General features: G+C 29.1%; 1 protein-coding gene and 1 long non-coding RNA gene across 2 annotated transcripts in view; one reads left to right on the top strand and one right to left on the bottom strand.

Moving 5' to 3' along the window:
- The first annotated feature begins 1,678 nt into the window (after positions 1-1,678).
- LOC136076979 (uncharacterized) lies at positions 1,679-9,290 on the top strand. The gene is made up of 3 exons (XR_010636734.1): positions 1,679-3,740; positions 7,731-7,787; positions 7,870-9,290. It is a non-coding gene; the product is annotated as an uncharacterized LOC136076979 (long non-coding RNA).
- A 3,700-nt stretch (positions 9,291-12,990) lies between these two features.
- The window catches only part of LOC136076978 (protein GVQW3-like), a 20,318-nt gene continuing 15,630 nt past the window's right edge, over positions 12,991-17,678 (bottom strand). Inside the window, exon 2 of the transcript XR_010636733.1 lies at positions 12,991-13,143. The gene's annotated coding sequence lies outside the window, so the exon portion shown is untranslated. The remainder of the gene's footprint in view (positions 13,144-17,678) is intronic.

Raw genomic sequence — 17,678 nt, 5'->3', positions numbered from 1 at the left:
CGAAAGTAAAAACCATTAATTTAATTACAAATTAATCGTTTTTTAAAAAAACCACAAAAACGCAAATTTAATTGACCAGAATGTTTTAAAAACATTGTGAATGTTTTTAACAATATAAACAATGTTTTTATTTAATTTTTTTTAATAAAATGTTTTTATTTTTATTTTTTTTAATAAAATGTTTTTATTTTTATTTTTTTTACTGAAAATCATGCGCGGAGTGTTGTTACATCGACTATCTTATAGCCTGACTCGCAAGGGAGTGCTGCTACATCGACTGACAAATAGCCTGACTCGCAAGGGAGTGCTGCTACATCGACTGACAAATAGCCTGACTCGCAAGGGAGTGCTGCTACATCGACTGACAAATAGCCTGACCCGCAAGGGAGTGCTGCTACATCGACTGAGGGTTTGGTTAGGGCAGGCAGTCTATCATTATTAAAAAAAAAAATTCCGGTCTTGCATTTTAATTTTTACTTTTTGTCAACAAAATATCGAAAAAACTTTCGGACAACATCTAAGGGTTGTATATATATATATATATACATATATATTTATATATATGTATAAATATAAATATATATATATATATATATATATATATATATATATATATATATATATATATATATATATATATATATATATATATATATATATATATATATATATATATATATATATATATATATATATATATATATATATATATATATATATATATATATATATATATATATATATATATATATATATATATATATATATATATATATATATATATATATATATATATATATATATATATATATATATATATATATATATATATATATATATATATATATATATATATATATATATATATATATATATATATATATATATATATATATATATATATATATATATATATATATATATATATATATATATATATATATATATATATATATATATATATATATATATATATATATATATATATATATATATATATATATATATATATATATATATATATATATATATATATATATATATATATATATATATATATATATATATTATATATATATATATATATATATATATATATATATATATATATATATATATATATATATATATATATATATATATATATATATATATATATATATATATATATATATATATATATATATATATATATATATATATATATATATATAATATATATATATATATATATATATATATATATATATATATATATATATATATATATATATATATATATATATATATATATATATATATATTATATATATATATATATATATATATATATATATATATATATATATATATATATATATATATATATATATATATATATATATATATATATATATATATCTTTTTGACCAGTTGTTAAATTAATGAATTAAATTTTAAAGGTTTTTATATCACTTCTAAAGTAATTGCATTTATATTTTTAGCTCTACATTTGCATTGATTTCATAGCTCTTTTAAATTGTTTAATTAAACAAAATAAAATTTAAAATTTTGTTTTTCTTTTTTATTAGCAGTAAGCAACCTGTTATACGGGTTAGTAATAAATAAAAATTTAATTTTATTTAAAAGAGTATAAATTTAGTTATCATTACAATTACTTCTCCTAGTTATTAAGCTTTCGGCTTTTATTTTTTTATCATTAAATTTAAAATAATGTATATTTTTATGTAATTTAAAATTGTCTTTAATTATTTAATTTAGTTTTCTTTTTAAATTTTTTTTAAATAACATTAATTTATAAAAGTTACTTGATTTTTTCCTTTGTTCACTTTAGAATAATAGTAAGTAACTTAATAGAAAATATTGCAATTCCTAGGTTTCTTTTACATTCATATGTGACTACAGTTGTAATACTGCTGGTATTATGTTTCATGATAGTGAAACTGAAATGGATGATGTTGAGCTTGAAGAAGTCATTAGTGTAAATGCTACTAAGTAACTTGAAAATAATCGTCATCAAAATGAGAGAAATATAGCTAGACGGGATGAAATTAATTATCGTCTAAATGAGTGGAATAGAGCTAGACAAGCAGAAGTTCATTCTAATGAGAATAATGTACAAAATGCTATGAGACAAGGTAGAATGCATTGTATAGCAAGAAGTAATATTATTCCAGATTATAATTATTTAGGATAGATCTGTCAACATTGTGGTTCTAGAAATTTTCCTGATGAAAGTCATTTTCTATGTTGCCACAATGGAATTATATAGATCATAATTCCAATATGATCTATATAATTCCCTGTCTTTCTTTTGCTTCATTTACAGCTAATTTGATTCAACCTTTGAATTGTGGGCCATCATGTTTTAGAATATGTGGTCAAGTTTTTCATCGTTTTGGTAATCTTTGGCCAGATCAAGATATTCTTCCAACATATTGTCAACTGTATATCTATGATCCACTTGCAGCAGTAAACTTTAGAATGCAACAACATAGTAATGATCTTTGCTTACGTATTTTAATGTTTCATTTGCAAACTATAGTAAGAGAAGAAAACTCATTTGCTCTTGCATTTAAAAACATGACTGAAGTGGAAGATGAAATTAGTTGTAAAAATGTCTTTACTTGAAGGACAAGATGGACGTCGCTATAATGAAGTTGCAGTTGTATTTGTTGGTGAAGATGGTGCTCCACATGCTTCCAGGGAAGTTGTTATTTACCCAAGAGGCCATCCTCTCAAAACTATATCAAGTATGTCTGCCAACTTAGATCCTATGGTTTATCCTCTGTTTTTCCCAAGAGGTAATGCTGATTGGCATAATCAATTGGTTCACAACCCTGAACATGCTACATTGGTTAGAAATCATTTTACTCTATCTCAGTATTACAATTATAGACTTACAGTCAGACAATTTTTTTCTTCTATCTTTTATGGCAAGAAACCGTTTCAACAATATGCTGTTGATGCATATGTCAAAATCCAGCGCCTTGGATTTTGACAAAAGCAAGCAGTATGATGCCTTACATGAACATATAAACAACCTTGGAACTTTCTTTATCCTTAGTGTTATTGATATTTTTGCTCTTTGAATGAGATAATTAAACGAGTTGGCTTTTCATTAAAGATAAAGATATTGGTTTCAAAAAATAACACCATTAGCCAAAGTGCTCACAAAATTAATTAGTTTTTAAAAATCTTTCTATTTTGTTCCTTTTTTAATTTTTTTTTTTTACTTTTATCTAATTTTTCTATAACTTCATACTAATATGGAATCACATAGTTTTTTTTAATATATGTTTAATCGTCGTCCCTATCGGTAATAAATATCTTAAACTATTTTAGTATGGTTTTCTTTACAATAGGCTATGTTTGGCTCCTCGGTCCTGTAGATGGCGACTATTATAACTATTGGGAAAAACTGCTTTCAACGTTAATTGTTTTTCAAAAAAATATTTTTTAAATACTATAAACAATTTTTAAAGACTCTATCTTGTATGTTAAAATATAAATGTTATCAAATTTTTTATTTATTTGTCACTTGACATTTAAAAATACTTTTCTTAAATTTTATAGTTGATAAAATATTATTCGTAGAAATAATATTTATTAGTAGGTATAAATAATATATTATAAAACAGTATGAAAAAGTGTTTAAAAATATCTTAACTTGCAATGTGTAACTACACATCAGTGTTGTCCATGTTTAACCAAGAAATACAATTAAATCATTTTATGAAGTAAGTTTATGTTTATTCTACATTATTGTGTTATTAGGATATTTAAACACACTAAATATTACTTTTTATTTTATTTGGCTGAGGTAAGTAGGCTTTGTGAGAAAGAAAAAAATGCTTGAAAGTGTTTGAAGTTCCAAGTTTTACCTTTTTATTATTAGATCTTCATAATTGTTTATATTAATTATTATTTTACTTTCACATTTTATTTTGTGTTTTTTTCTATGTTTTGTTTTGTATTCATGAATTTCAAAGTTATATTCATTAAATTTTAAAATTACCTGGATTTTATTCTAAATTTTTTTTTCAACTGCATTAAATATCTTTATGAAGGAAAAATTTTTTACTTGGTTACATATTATTAAGTTATTATTAAATTGATTAACATTTTTATTATTGAAGTTTATTATTTATTACAACAATTTTATTATTGAAAGACTTCCAGAAATGTAAAGACCGCTACTACTGTGAATAAAAAGTATAAACAGTTACAAAAAAGTATTTTAGGAATTGTAATAAGTATATTCAAATGACTATTTGATTATAATGTTACATTATATAAGTAATGAACTGAAGTGTTCACAAATTTTTTATTTTTACAAATTTAAATATTTTATATTAATAATTTTATTTTATAATATATTTTTTTAGACTTATTTTATTTATATCATTTCAAGATAATTTTATATAACCTTCTTAAAAAAGATAGCAAATTCAAAATATAAAAATAATTTATTTTTATTAGTTTTTATAAATATTACCTGTTATAAAAATATCAATAAGATGACACCTTTCTTGATGTTATGCTTTTTATTTTTTTTTGAATAAAATATAATAGTTCTGTTGGTTTAAGGTTAAGTTATTATATTGGTTCAAGATTAAATTATTCTATTGGTTTAAGATTAAGTTAAGGTTACCTATTTAATCCACAACATATCTAAAGCTAGGCTGTTCAACAAGATATGCAAGTTACAGTGTGTGTAGATTTATGAAATAGAGTTTACAAATTGAATGAAAATAGAACATGTATGATAAATTGATAGAACAGTTGTAATTTTTTATTTTAAGTTTCATAGTATTATCTATTAGCGTTTAAAAATTATTACTATATAAAATTTGCAACCCCCTCGAATTGAGGGGGGTTTAAACTTTATATGGTCATAATTTTTGAACGCTAAAATATTTTAAGATGAAATCTAAAATTTATTGGTGAATTTAAGTCTAGTTAAGAATAGTACAAAAAATACTTCATCAACTTGTTGCTCTCACCTTTGGGACTGGGGGGGGGGACAAAAATTTCTGGGCTTTTTTGTTCCCAGCCTCTAATCATCGCAATTTTTTGCAAACCCTCATTATTTGACATAAGTGTAAACATATAAATGTTTGGAATTTGCTCCATGTCTGGAAGTTATTTCGAACGCCAAAAAATTCTTTCTATGCCTCTGCTAGCGACACCAAATTTAGCTTAAAAGAAACAAATAAAAACTTAAATAATAATATGATTATTAAATAATTATCTTAAATCACAAATTTTAAACACAAATCTTACATGGTGAGTCGCCAACTGTTTTGGCACCAAGATTTTCTGGTGTTGCTGTTTCTTTGATCTAAATCAAGAAACAATTTTTATAAAAGCAATGCTATACTTGAGAGAAACTTGCTTTACATATTGGAAGGTCGTCAACATTGAAAGATAAGTATAATGCAGTTTCAAATACAATAGCATCATAATCATCTTTTTGTGGGGAAAACATCGAACAAATCCGCATTAATAACCTGTTTTATATTGTGCATGATAACAATAATAATAAAAGTCATATAATATATATAATAATAATTTTATAAATATAGTTCAAATATATATATAGGTACGCGGAAATGCGGATTTTACGAAACTATTTTTTCGGCCAAATTCTGTGATACACTTTTTCAAGTTTGTTGAAAAGTTGCATGGTATGAACTTGGTTTGCTCTGTTATTTTTTAGAAATATGAATCAACATAAATATTTTTTGAATACTAGAATTATGGAACTTTAATTTTGCATGGATTTTTTGATGTAAAATTTTATTTATTATGAATTTGATTGTTTTTAAAAATTTGCTTGTTTTTTGGACATCAAATATATATCGAAGGAATGCTGGTTCATTTTTCTAATATATTTTCTCATCTTTAATAGCCTTTTTTCTTACTACCTGCCAAATTTCATTGTAAAAAAAGCATACTCAGGCACCTTATTTTGTCTTAAACCAGTTAAGTGTTTTAAGACAAAATGTTAAACAAAAAGAAAAAATAACTAAAGTTTTAAGGGCAGAAATAATAGATCTGAAAAAACACACACAAAAAAATAAAATTACAGTGAGCAGATTCGTCACTTTAAAGCTGAAAAAAATGCTTTGAAATTAAAGGAAAAGCATAAGTTAAGGCAACTCAAAACTAAGCATAATGCTGCTGTTTTTTACAAGTAACAGGGTAATTGCTAGGTTGGAGAATGATTTGCTCCAGATTAAGGAGGAAAAAAATGTAATTATGCCAGAAGATGAAAAAATATATTTATTACAAATAAGAATAATAATTTATAATATGCTGTTGTGTAATATAACCAACAAGTAGCATTCCATCTTATGAGCAAAATAGGGTATTATATGGGTGTTATTTATAATAATATTCCTCATCGAAGTGCTGTTGAGCAAAGAGCTCGTGAACCTGGCAGTATTCCATATTTGCAAGCAGCAGAGTGGGCTATGCATAATAATAATCCTACTCTTGGGTTTGATGCTACAACACAAGAAAGTGTCCACATTAATAGCATTAACTTAACATCTTAAGATAAGTGTCTTGTGTTTGCTCTAGATCAGTTACCAGGAAGAACAGCATTTGATTATGAAAGTCATATATGCACTTCAATTGATTATATGGTATTTGTTTATTCAGATTTTTACCAAAGTAGCTTCGATGAATATCATAACTTGATTATTGAAAATATATCTAACACAATGTCAGACAGTTGCAGTCAACCATCTTACTATAAGCAAAGTTTGTGCAACCTGGGGCAAGAATTTTAATGAGTTGAACTGCCATTTGGACCCTCTTGACACAATTGCAGTTTTATGTCGCTTGAGTGTGCAGTCTTATGCTGCTTGAATGTTCTCTTGAGTGTGAGAGTTGTTAGTTATTTGGAAATGATTGAATGGCAGTTAAAATTGTTTTAGCCATGAACAAAATGAGGTTTATAGATATCCAATAGGATTTGTAAATTTTTTTAAATGAAAACGATCTACTACGAAGTATTATTCCTAGATATCATGGAAATCGGCTTCATATTCTTTTTCATAATTGTTTTATTTTTATCAAGCATTACAGTGAGTTTAAACATTTCCTCACTGTTGGAAGAGTAAAATGTAAAATTTTGCAATTCTAAGAGAGGCATTTTGTAATAAAACTGCAATAAAATAAATGCGCGCTTGCATTGTTTGGAAAACTCCCTACTGAACCTTGAATGAAAAAGTTTCATGTTTTAGGTGAGGATGCAACTTTTAATCATGTTTCTGGTAGTCAGTTAGTGAAAAAAAGTTTTGCTAATAATTACAAATAGTAAATCTAATCCAGCTGCTCAGTTTAGCAGAAGAGCAGATTTTTTTGGGAATACCCTTGCCCCTAACATTTTAAAATCAATATATGCTCCATTGCTAACCACTAACACTCGTATAATTTTCATTGATAACCAGCTTTAAAAAATGACTTCTGCTTGTCTTGATGCTGTGAAAGTTGTCTTGAAGCGACAATATAAAAGGTATTTCTCACTTTCTATTACACTAAAGACACTCTTGACACTAAAGGAGGTAAGAGGCGCAAAAGGGAGGAACTTGGTAGATATATCTTAATGATGTTGTAAATTTGTTTTTTTAAATGGTTTTTTACTAAATGAACACTATTTTTTATAATTTTTATTAAACTTATTTCATATTAAAAATTTAAAAAATTAAATTTACCAGCTTCATCCACATCATCACTGCCCTCTGGCACCTAAAGTGAAAACCTAGACCTCCTTGGTAAGTTTTTTACTGTGTTTTAATTTTTGTTTTTCATTTTAATTTTTCGAACACTCATTTAATATTTTTGTTTTAAATATAGACTTGTCTAGGAGTGGTTTCTTGGTTTGGCGCCAAAGCCACCCTGGGCCTAAATCAAAAAGGGTCTTCTGCCTGATGATGGAAGAGGGATGGCAGAGGATTCAGGAATGTAGTTATTAACAACTATAAATATACTTATTAATAAGTTTATATAGATTCACTTAGCTGAATCTATATACACTTCTTGATAGAAGTGTATATAGATTCAGCTATACATACACACTATACAATGTATGTATAGTGTGTATGTATATATTTATTAAGTTGATACTTGTATATAATCTTTTTGTATATTAATTTTTGTATATAGTTGAGTTTGATTTTTTTATGAAAAATTTGTGTATTATATAAATACTATTTATTATTACAAAAAAATAATATTTAAGTTTTAACCCACCCTACCCAAGGTGTGAGAGGTGTAGAGCTTCCAAAAAATACCCTCTTGCACCCTTTTCACGCATTTATCCCTAAAACCTTTCTTTTTTTTGATACTAAATTGCATGCATTTTTATATAAAGATACAAAGTAATAATCTTGATATTGGGTCAGAGTGTGCACCCGAAGCCAAAAGGACTTCTATCCTATCAGCCTAAAGTATCCAAATCATATTTGATGGTACCCTGTTAGAATATATTAAAAAATACAAATAAAAATTATGAATTTTAATTAAATAATAATATTTTCTTTTAAAAAATCTACATTTTTCAATATAATAGAGTTTTGTAGACGCCCCTCTAGCGCCCTTCGTACACCCTTTGTATATATATATATATATATATATATATATATATATATATATATATATATATATATCGGCTAAATAGAACTTCTGCAACTGCCATTGATAATATTTTTATTAACAATTACTTAGAAACGTCATTTGAGACAGGTATATTTAAGATTGATATTAGTGATCATTTGCCGATATATATTAACATAAAAAATATTACAGCTATTTCGGAGGATCAACCTAAAATTTTAAGCTTAAAAAAAAGTAATCTTTTAACTAATAATACAAAAATCTATCTCATAAATAGAGAAAATTGGAGTGAAGTTTATAAAAGTCAAAATTCAAATGAAGCGTGTAATTTATTATATATTTTTATATTTTTTAAATGTTTAATAATTTCATGTATAACTTGATGTATTTATGCTGTCAAGTTTTTATAGAGATATACAACTATATTTGATTATGATTTATTGAGATAGTAAATTACGAGCGGTTCTCGATGACAAGACCTGACGGTCTTCTGCGAGTCTCCACGTTCTTTTTATTAAATTAAATACCTGTATAACTATATTATCTTTTACTTAATTCTTATTATATGATTTTATTATTTAAATGTTAACGATATTATTGTACAACGATTCATTAAAGTGTTTAAGAAAAGAACAAAAAAAATATATATATTTTTAAACAAATTTCAGACGGTTTTTAATGAAGCGTGTCCAAATGTAGTAATAAAAGAAAAAGAAAAGAAAAGCCTATCCATGAATGGATAAAACACTATTAAAATGCTCTAAGAACAAAAATTATACAATAAATTTCTTAAAAAATAAAAACACAGTTAATGAAAAAAATTATACAAAAACTTTGTCAATCTTCTTAAAAAAACTGAAAAAATATATTACAGCAAACAAATTACTAAATGTAAGTTAGGTGCTAAAAAAACATGGTCAGTAATCAAAGATTTTATAGAAAAAAAATAAAAATAAAACTTCTTTGCTACCAAAAAAAATCAATATCAAAAATACTAATAAATCATGCCCTAAACAAATATCTGAGGAGTTTAATAAATATTTTACAACTGCTGGGTTTGATCTTACAAACAAAATTACACCAATCTTCTTACATTTATAATTGACCCCCTGTTCCCATCTCATTTACGCCATTTGCAGACCCTATCTTTTCATCGGAGAGTACGTGCTTCATGGACGATCTCTATATATAATTTCTTGTTCAGAATTCAAAATTTCCAATCCGGTACCCTACTTTTAAGGTAGCTTTCAATTTGCAGGTAGCTTGTAAATAATACAATATTAACCTCCTTTTAACAGCTGTTAAAAGGAGGTTATAAATAACAAATATAAATAACAGTTTAACAAAATCTTTTTTTACGGCAATAAAGTAATTGTAGCTGACCCTATGGGACCCCTAATAGCCCATCCTTAGGGTATAGTTCCTAAAAGGATTTTTTCATCATATTTTTTTGTGTTATATTAAACAAGATCAAAATTTATCAACAGATGTTACATTTCATCAAAAAAAAAATTCTCGTTTAAAACTTAGGATCATTCAAAACTATTTCAGGGGGAAAATGAGCAAAACTTTAAACTTTTTATGCGTCAGGGTAAGCTTTACTCTTAAAAAGAGTAAAACTGACCGTTAATTGTATGATTTGCAGACAGACTTAATAACAGCTGCTACTTCATTGTCTTAAGCTGGGAGTAATGACACAAGACATGAATTTAACAAATACTTGCGCCAAATTTATGAGATAAAGGGCAAAAAAGGATAGGATCTGTTTCCTAAAATTCTCCGCATTTAATAAAGTTTTTTAACTGAAATTTTCAGGGTATATTAATAAAATAATAAATAACAAACTGAACCTATAACCAAAGTTGCATATTAGTTATATTCTTAGTTATAATGCATCTAGGACAACATTCACAATTATTATAATTGAACTTACATACAGGGCCGTCCCGAACGGGGGCTGTAGGAGGTGTTCCATCCCCCCTTCCCCCAAAGTTGTCATATAAGCATTTGAGTGGGCACATTGAGCAAGTTTTGAACTATTGTTGGCAAATAATAAATATAAGGGAGCTTTTTTTTTTTGGTGTTTCTAGGTGGCAAAAAGTACATATAATACCCCCCCCCCACCTCCCATGGAAGACTTCTTCGGGACGGCCCTGCTTAGATATGTATTTTTTTGGTTTCCTTGTAATTCAAAATTTAAAAAATCCAAAAAGTTTTAGTTTTTCACTTATTTAATGGTAGAGAAGTACCTTAATATTACTTTAATTTATTTGTGTTTTATTATTGTGAATGTAACTAATCAAACTAATAAAAAACAATTGGGTTGACACCGAACCGAACCGAACCCGAACTTTGGTTGCTACCGAACCCGAAATGCGCTTATGATCGAACCGAACTCAAACATTAGATTTAACCAAACTGAACCGGTCCGGAACTTTAAAAAAAGATTCGATCCTAATCTCTTGTTTGAAACCACGCGCTAACTGGCAATCGGAAGATTTTTGGACAAAAATTAACTCCGTGTGTTAGAAATTCTTTGCGCATATGTCATGATAGAGATTTATTGTAAATATTAAAAAGTATTTTTAGTACTATATACCTTGCTTATTTTTTGGTCATTAGTTGAATGATCATTTGGATTCTTTATATATAATCAAGTTGCTTCAAAGGTTGTTTAAAGTAGTATTTCTAGTACATGGAATTTTGCAAGTTATGATATTTACTGTGTGTACTATTTTAAAAGTATAATGCCTAAAATTAACAAGCAAAATTTTGTTTGTAAAAAGTAAAGAACTAATGTTCACCTTCATCATCGTTGTAAAAATGATAAGCAAACAAATTTTCACTTAAAACAACATCAACAACCACAAAAACAGAGTACCCTCCAACAACAATCTTTTTTCGAAAAAAATAAGTTTGAAACTACTTAATTTTGATTGGTATGACTATTTTGAACAAAATGTTTGAAATTATAGTATGTAAGTTATGCAGCTCAGGGAGGGAGCCATATGAAGTGAATATATGAAGTGAATATAAGTTCAGTTGTTGGGTTTCCGCGAAATTGGATTAGGCTTATGAATAAGGCAGCCCAAGAATGCATAACAAATGATCTGGAAGGCCCCCACTACTACTATATTATCATAATTTGGTTTTTCAATGTTAGCCATATATGCAATATCAACCATAAAGGGTCTTTTGGTTCATTGGAGCTAGCTGGTGCTATCTCGATATTTAAACGCTATGTATCTAAGTATAATTTTATATATAAAGAGTATCTTGGAGGTAGAGACACTTCATTATTCAATGATATCATGCAAAGTGACCCATATAAGGAGTATAGTATCACTCGTGTAAAGTTAGAATGCATTGGTCATGTGCAAAGACGTCTTGACACTCGCCTTAGAAATCTGGTTAAAATAAATAAAGAGACACAGACTTGTCTGCAGGGTGAGGGTAAACTTACAGAACCAGTAATAAACTCTTATGCTTATGAACCAATAAAACTATTATGGTTTAGCAATTAGAAACAATATTCATAGTTTGTAAGCTAGGAAGAAAGCAGTTTGGGCAGTACTTTTTCACTGCACTAAATTTGATGATCAAGAATACCAACACGCCCGCAAGATGAAAATATTTGGTGCAAATATCACTACTATTTAATTTATTAAAACCAATTTTTCAGGATTTATCAGCAGATGAATTGCTTTCAAAATGTCTTCACGGCCAATCACAGAATGCGAACGAGGCGCTCAATTCAATTATCTTGAAACGCTGTTCCAAAATGGTTTTCGTGAACCGATCAACACTGGAGATTGGAGTAAATTCTGCAATATTGAATTTTAATGATGGTCCGAGTGGTGTTTTGTATTATGAGTTTTTTTGGTTATATAATGACAATCTTAGCAAAGCAAAAAAGTTCTACTCACTTACGATTGTCAATAATAAAATCAATTCCCCAAGGAATAAACCCAGCCAACACTGACATACGGGTCGTCAACTGGGTCCCGTATGGGAAGACCAAGGGCATCCCGCTGGATCTTGGTCGCAGTTTCCATATGGGACCCATATGGGTATGCCCGCTGAGTATCCCGTATGGGTCCCAGTCAAATCCCTTACTTTAAAACCGTAAGGCGCCCATTAGGGTTTGCAACTGGGACCCATATGGGAAACCCGTCGGGAAACCACCGGATTTTGGCCGCGGTTTTCCTCTGGGGCCCATATGGGTATGCCCGCCGGGTATCCCGTAAGGGGTCCCACGAGGTTTACCCATTACAAATCTTGAAAAACTACGTTAAAATGTTAAAAAATTACAGAAAAAGCAAATTTATATATAACTTGATTTACTTCAAAAAAAAAATAATTTAAATTACAGTCGAAATTAAGCAAACTTTTAAACGATTCTTTAATCGTGTATCGAATGCTTTGACGGTTATCTTGCGGATTGGAAGCTTTTCCATTGTTGTTTAAACGATTTCTTTGAAAACTTGTTTACACAATATCTCGTTTCAATATGACCTGTAAAAAAATAAAGTTAACTGTCAGTCTTAAATTTTATAGGTAACAAATTATTCTTAATATGTTATAAAACTCTTACGACTTCTCCTAAAACTCTTCAGATAAAAAATGCAATTTTCACCATCGAAGGTAAAGAAATAAAATCTTTAATTTTATAATCGACATTTATTTGAACGTTTTAAAATGTACTTGTAATAAATAAGCACATGTTTGTGATTCATATAATAAATTGATAACATTCATATTTATCATAGTTACTGATAAATAAATTATATAAAACTATCATATAAATATAATTTTATATTGAATATAATTTGATATATACTGTTTATAACTTTATAATATCTATCTACCTATATCTATATATCTCTATATATCTATATCTCTATCTATCTATCTTTATATAAAAGTGCTGCATTTTTTCAATTTAGAGAAATAACTATGTCACTGTTTAGAGACAAAGTTCTTCAAGTTTTATTCATCACAAAGTTCATTATTTGTACACGAAAATTAATAAATTAATCAAAAGTTTCAAAAAAAGTTGATTTCCTTCCGGACAAAACAAGTGCAACTCGACAAAATGTTGACCAAGCTGTATTTCGCTATCAATATTTTTTGGCGAATCCTTTGTTGTCGATCACAGCCTTGCATCTTCGAGGAATAGATTTGATCAGGTGATCGATGAAACTTTGTGGAACCGCTGCCCAGGCCTTTTGAATTTGTTCAAACAATTGATCCTTATTACGAACACCTTCACGATTAATTCTGCGGTTGACGATCTCCCACAGGTTCTCGATAGGGTTGAGATCCGGAGATTGAGGCGGCCAATCCATCACCGATAGGTGGTTGTCTTGAAACCACTGCTTGACTAATTTTGCAGTGTGTTTCGGATCGTTGTCTTGCTGAATAACCCATTTTATTGGCTTATTCCATTCAGCATGAGGTAACATCTTTCAGGATATTTTTATACATGAAACGGTCCATTATTCCATCGTTTCGATTTATTGGACCTAGACCGTTAGCAGAAAAACACCCTCAGACCATTACATTGCCTCCACCATGCTTTACGGTCGTATGGCAGTAACGTAAATCGAGGCGTTTTCGGGCCGGTCGACGTACACAGCAAATGCCATCGCTCCCAATGATGTTGAACTTCGATTCATCACTGAACAGGACAGTTTGCCATTTCTGCACATTCCAGTCAATATGAGATGTAGCAAACAGGAGTCTTTTCTTCTGGTTTTTTAATGAAATCAGCAGTTTCTTTGCAGGGCGTCGAGAAAACAATCCGACTTCAACAGCACGTCGTCTGATTGTTCTGTCCGATACAGGCAGCTCTAATTGCTTTTGTATCTCGACTGATGATATCCAGGGATCCTTCTTGACGGATCTGACGATCATAGAATTCTCTCTAGAAGTGGTGGAGCTCGGTCTTCCACCTTTGTTATCTGCTGTCAACTTCCCTGTAGAACGATATTTGGAACATAGTCTTGATACGGTCCATTTTTTCACGCGATATTTATCACAAATACTTTTTTGTGACATTCCACTTACGTAATCGCCAATAATTTTCTTTCTTAGTTCCAATCCAAGACTGTCGGGAGCCGTTTTTGCACTTGAAGTCATAAAAATAATAAAAATAAATAATCACGCTTTTCAAGGCTTACCGTGTTACATTTACCTTGTGATGATACAATAATGCTCTGTGGAACACAACATCTTGGTTGGATATAGACTGTATTGATGTAATGAAACACTTGTTGTATTTCACTTCTTGTATTGATGTTCTTCGATAAAACACTTTGATAAAACTCACTTTGATAAACTGTCTTAATAATACTGACTGATTGACTTCCATATACTGACTGAATTACATGTCGATTTATATGACTCGTATATAGTAAAATGAACCTGTGTGAATCTGTTCTGGAAGATTCTAGGTGCTTCTTTTTGATGCTTCTGGATGCGTCTGGATGCTTCTGAATGTTTCTGGATATTTCTGGATGCTACTGGATGCTTCCAGATGCCTCTTCTGGAAACTTCTGGAAGCTTCTGCATGCTTCTGGAAACTTCTGGATACTTCCTTTAATTAAAAAAAAACTTCCGTGACATTGACACGGACCAGACTTAAGAAAATGAAAGAAACCAAAAAAGTTGCATTTGTTTTGTCCGCTGCAAAATGGCACTTGTCAACGAAATTCTGCCTGTGTGCTGTCACCTGTCAGCTGATTGCTCATGTCGTGGCATGCTATGACTCCAGACTCAAGAACTGTTTGCTGTGGTAGTATAGTTCGTTTCGTTTTTAAGACATGTAAAATTAGGAACACTTTTTAGCATTGTTCGATTTTGGTTGCAAATGTTTTGTCCAATACTGTATGTATATATATATATATATATATATATATATATATATATATATATATATATATATATATATATATATATATATATATATATTATATATATATATATATATATATATATATATATATATATATATATATATATATATATATATATATATATATATATATATATATATATATATGTATATATATATGTATACATACACTGTCCTCCAAAACATTAGCAACCAAATAAAATTTACTACTTTGATTACTGATTACAGCAATTTTGTTTTTTTAATTATGCTTTAAATGAAAAAAATGGTTAATGTTACATATAAGAAAAAAGATTTTAACATAATAAGACTACTTGAAAAAAAATAAACGTGAATTTTTGTTTGTATTGGTATTTTAACACAAAAACGTAGTCTTCCAAAACATTAGCAACTATTTTAAAACTACCCTAAAAAATGTTAGTATCAATAGTTAATGGCATATCCTTTACTTTTTAGGATCAAGGAACATCTTCTCGGCATAGACTCTACGAGTTTATTAATTTTTTTTTGTATAACCTCGTTCCATGTGGTTTCAATAGCTTTATATAGTTCATCAGCGTTTTTGAAGGGTGCTTTGTGTTTTAGGGAGAGTTCAACTTGGTACCATAAATTTTCAATTGGGTCGAGATCAGATGATTGAGCTGGCCATTTCATTACTTTAATTTGATTTGTTTCAAACCATTCTTTAACGAGTTTAGAGGTGTGTTGGGGGTCGTTGTCTTGTTGAAATGTCCATAAAAGAGGCATATTATTATCAGTATGAGGAACCACTTTTTCCTTGAGAATATCACGATAAACATACTGATTCATAATGCCATTTATTCGGTAAATAGGTCCAACTTTACTAAAACCAGAAAAACAACCCCAAACCATTGCACTTTTTCCACCACCATGCTTGATTGTTCCTCTTGTGTATTTAGGATCTAAGCATTTAACTTTAGGTCTACGTACCTTTAAATTTCCATCAGGACCTTTCAAATTGTACTTTGATTCATCGCTACAGAGTACTCTATTCCAATCATTTATAGTCCAGTCTCTATGAGAATTTGCAAACTCAATTCTAGCTTTTCTATTCTTCTGAAAAATGAAAGGTTTCTTTGCTGCTCTAAAGCTCAAAAGTCCTGAAACTTATAAGCGCCTACAAATTGTATTTTGAGACACGGAAAGTTTCAGTTTTTTAATAGTATCATTAGCGCTGTCAAAAGGATTTTTTTTTACATGACAAATAGTTTTTCGATTGGTGAAACGACATGTTTTGAATGGTCTTCCGCCCTTATGTTCTGTTTCTAAAGGACTACCTTTATTAAATCATTTGGTTATTCGACATACAATTGACTTGTTAATGGAGTATTTGGTTGCGATTTCCTTTTGTTTGACTCCTTTCTTTTAATCTTTTACAATACGTTCTCGAAAAGCTAAATTATACTTGTTTTTGCATTAAAATACCAATAAAAACAAAAAAACAAGTTTATTCATTTTCAAGTAGTCTTATTATGTACAAATCTTTTTTCTTATATGTATCAGGTAACCAAAAAAGTTCGTGCGGTTTTTCCGTATATAATAAAAACACACAAAACGACAAAAGTAAGTACATTTATTCATCAAAATAGTCACCATTAGCATCTAAAACCTTTTCCCAACGTAAAACAAGCTTATTTATTCCACTTCTAAAAAATTCTCGGTCCTTTGAGTCTATAAAAGCTTTGAACTCCATTTCAACCGCGTCCTGGTCTCGGAACTGCTGTCCTTTTAAATGATTTCCCAGGGAAAGGAAAAAAAGGAAATCAGTAGGGGAGGGGTCTGGCGAGTATGGTGGATGAGGCAAACTCTCCCAACCAAGGCTTTGGAGCTTGTCCTGAGTCACGCGAGCGGTGTGCGGTCTCGCGTTGTCGTGGAGAAGCAGAACTCCTCTCCTGTGCATGTGTGTGGTGCATTACGAGCTGCTCCCAACAGGCCAAACCATTACTGGACTGGTCTACTCAGCACAGCTGCAACGAGTTGACGACCTGTTGCTTGTAAAGCAGCCTGCACTGGTGCACAGGAGAGGAGTTCTGCTTCTCCACGACAACGCGAGACCGCACACCGCTCGCGTGACTCAGGACAAGCTCCAAAGCCTTGGTTGGGAGAGTTTGCC

This window comes from Hydra vulgaris, chromosome 02 (genome assembly GCF_038396675.1).
Source record: "Hydra vulgaris chromosome 02, alternate assembly HydraT2T_AEP".
Taxonomy (NCBI): Eukaryota; Metazoa; Cnidaria; class Hydrozoa; order Anthoathecata; family Hydridae; genus Hydra; species Hydra vulgaris.
This window is presented reverse-complemented; position numbering and strand designations above follow the sequence as displayed.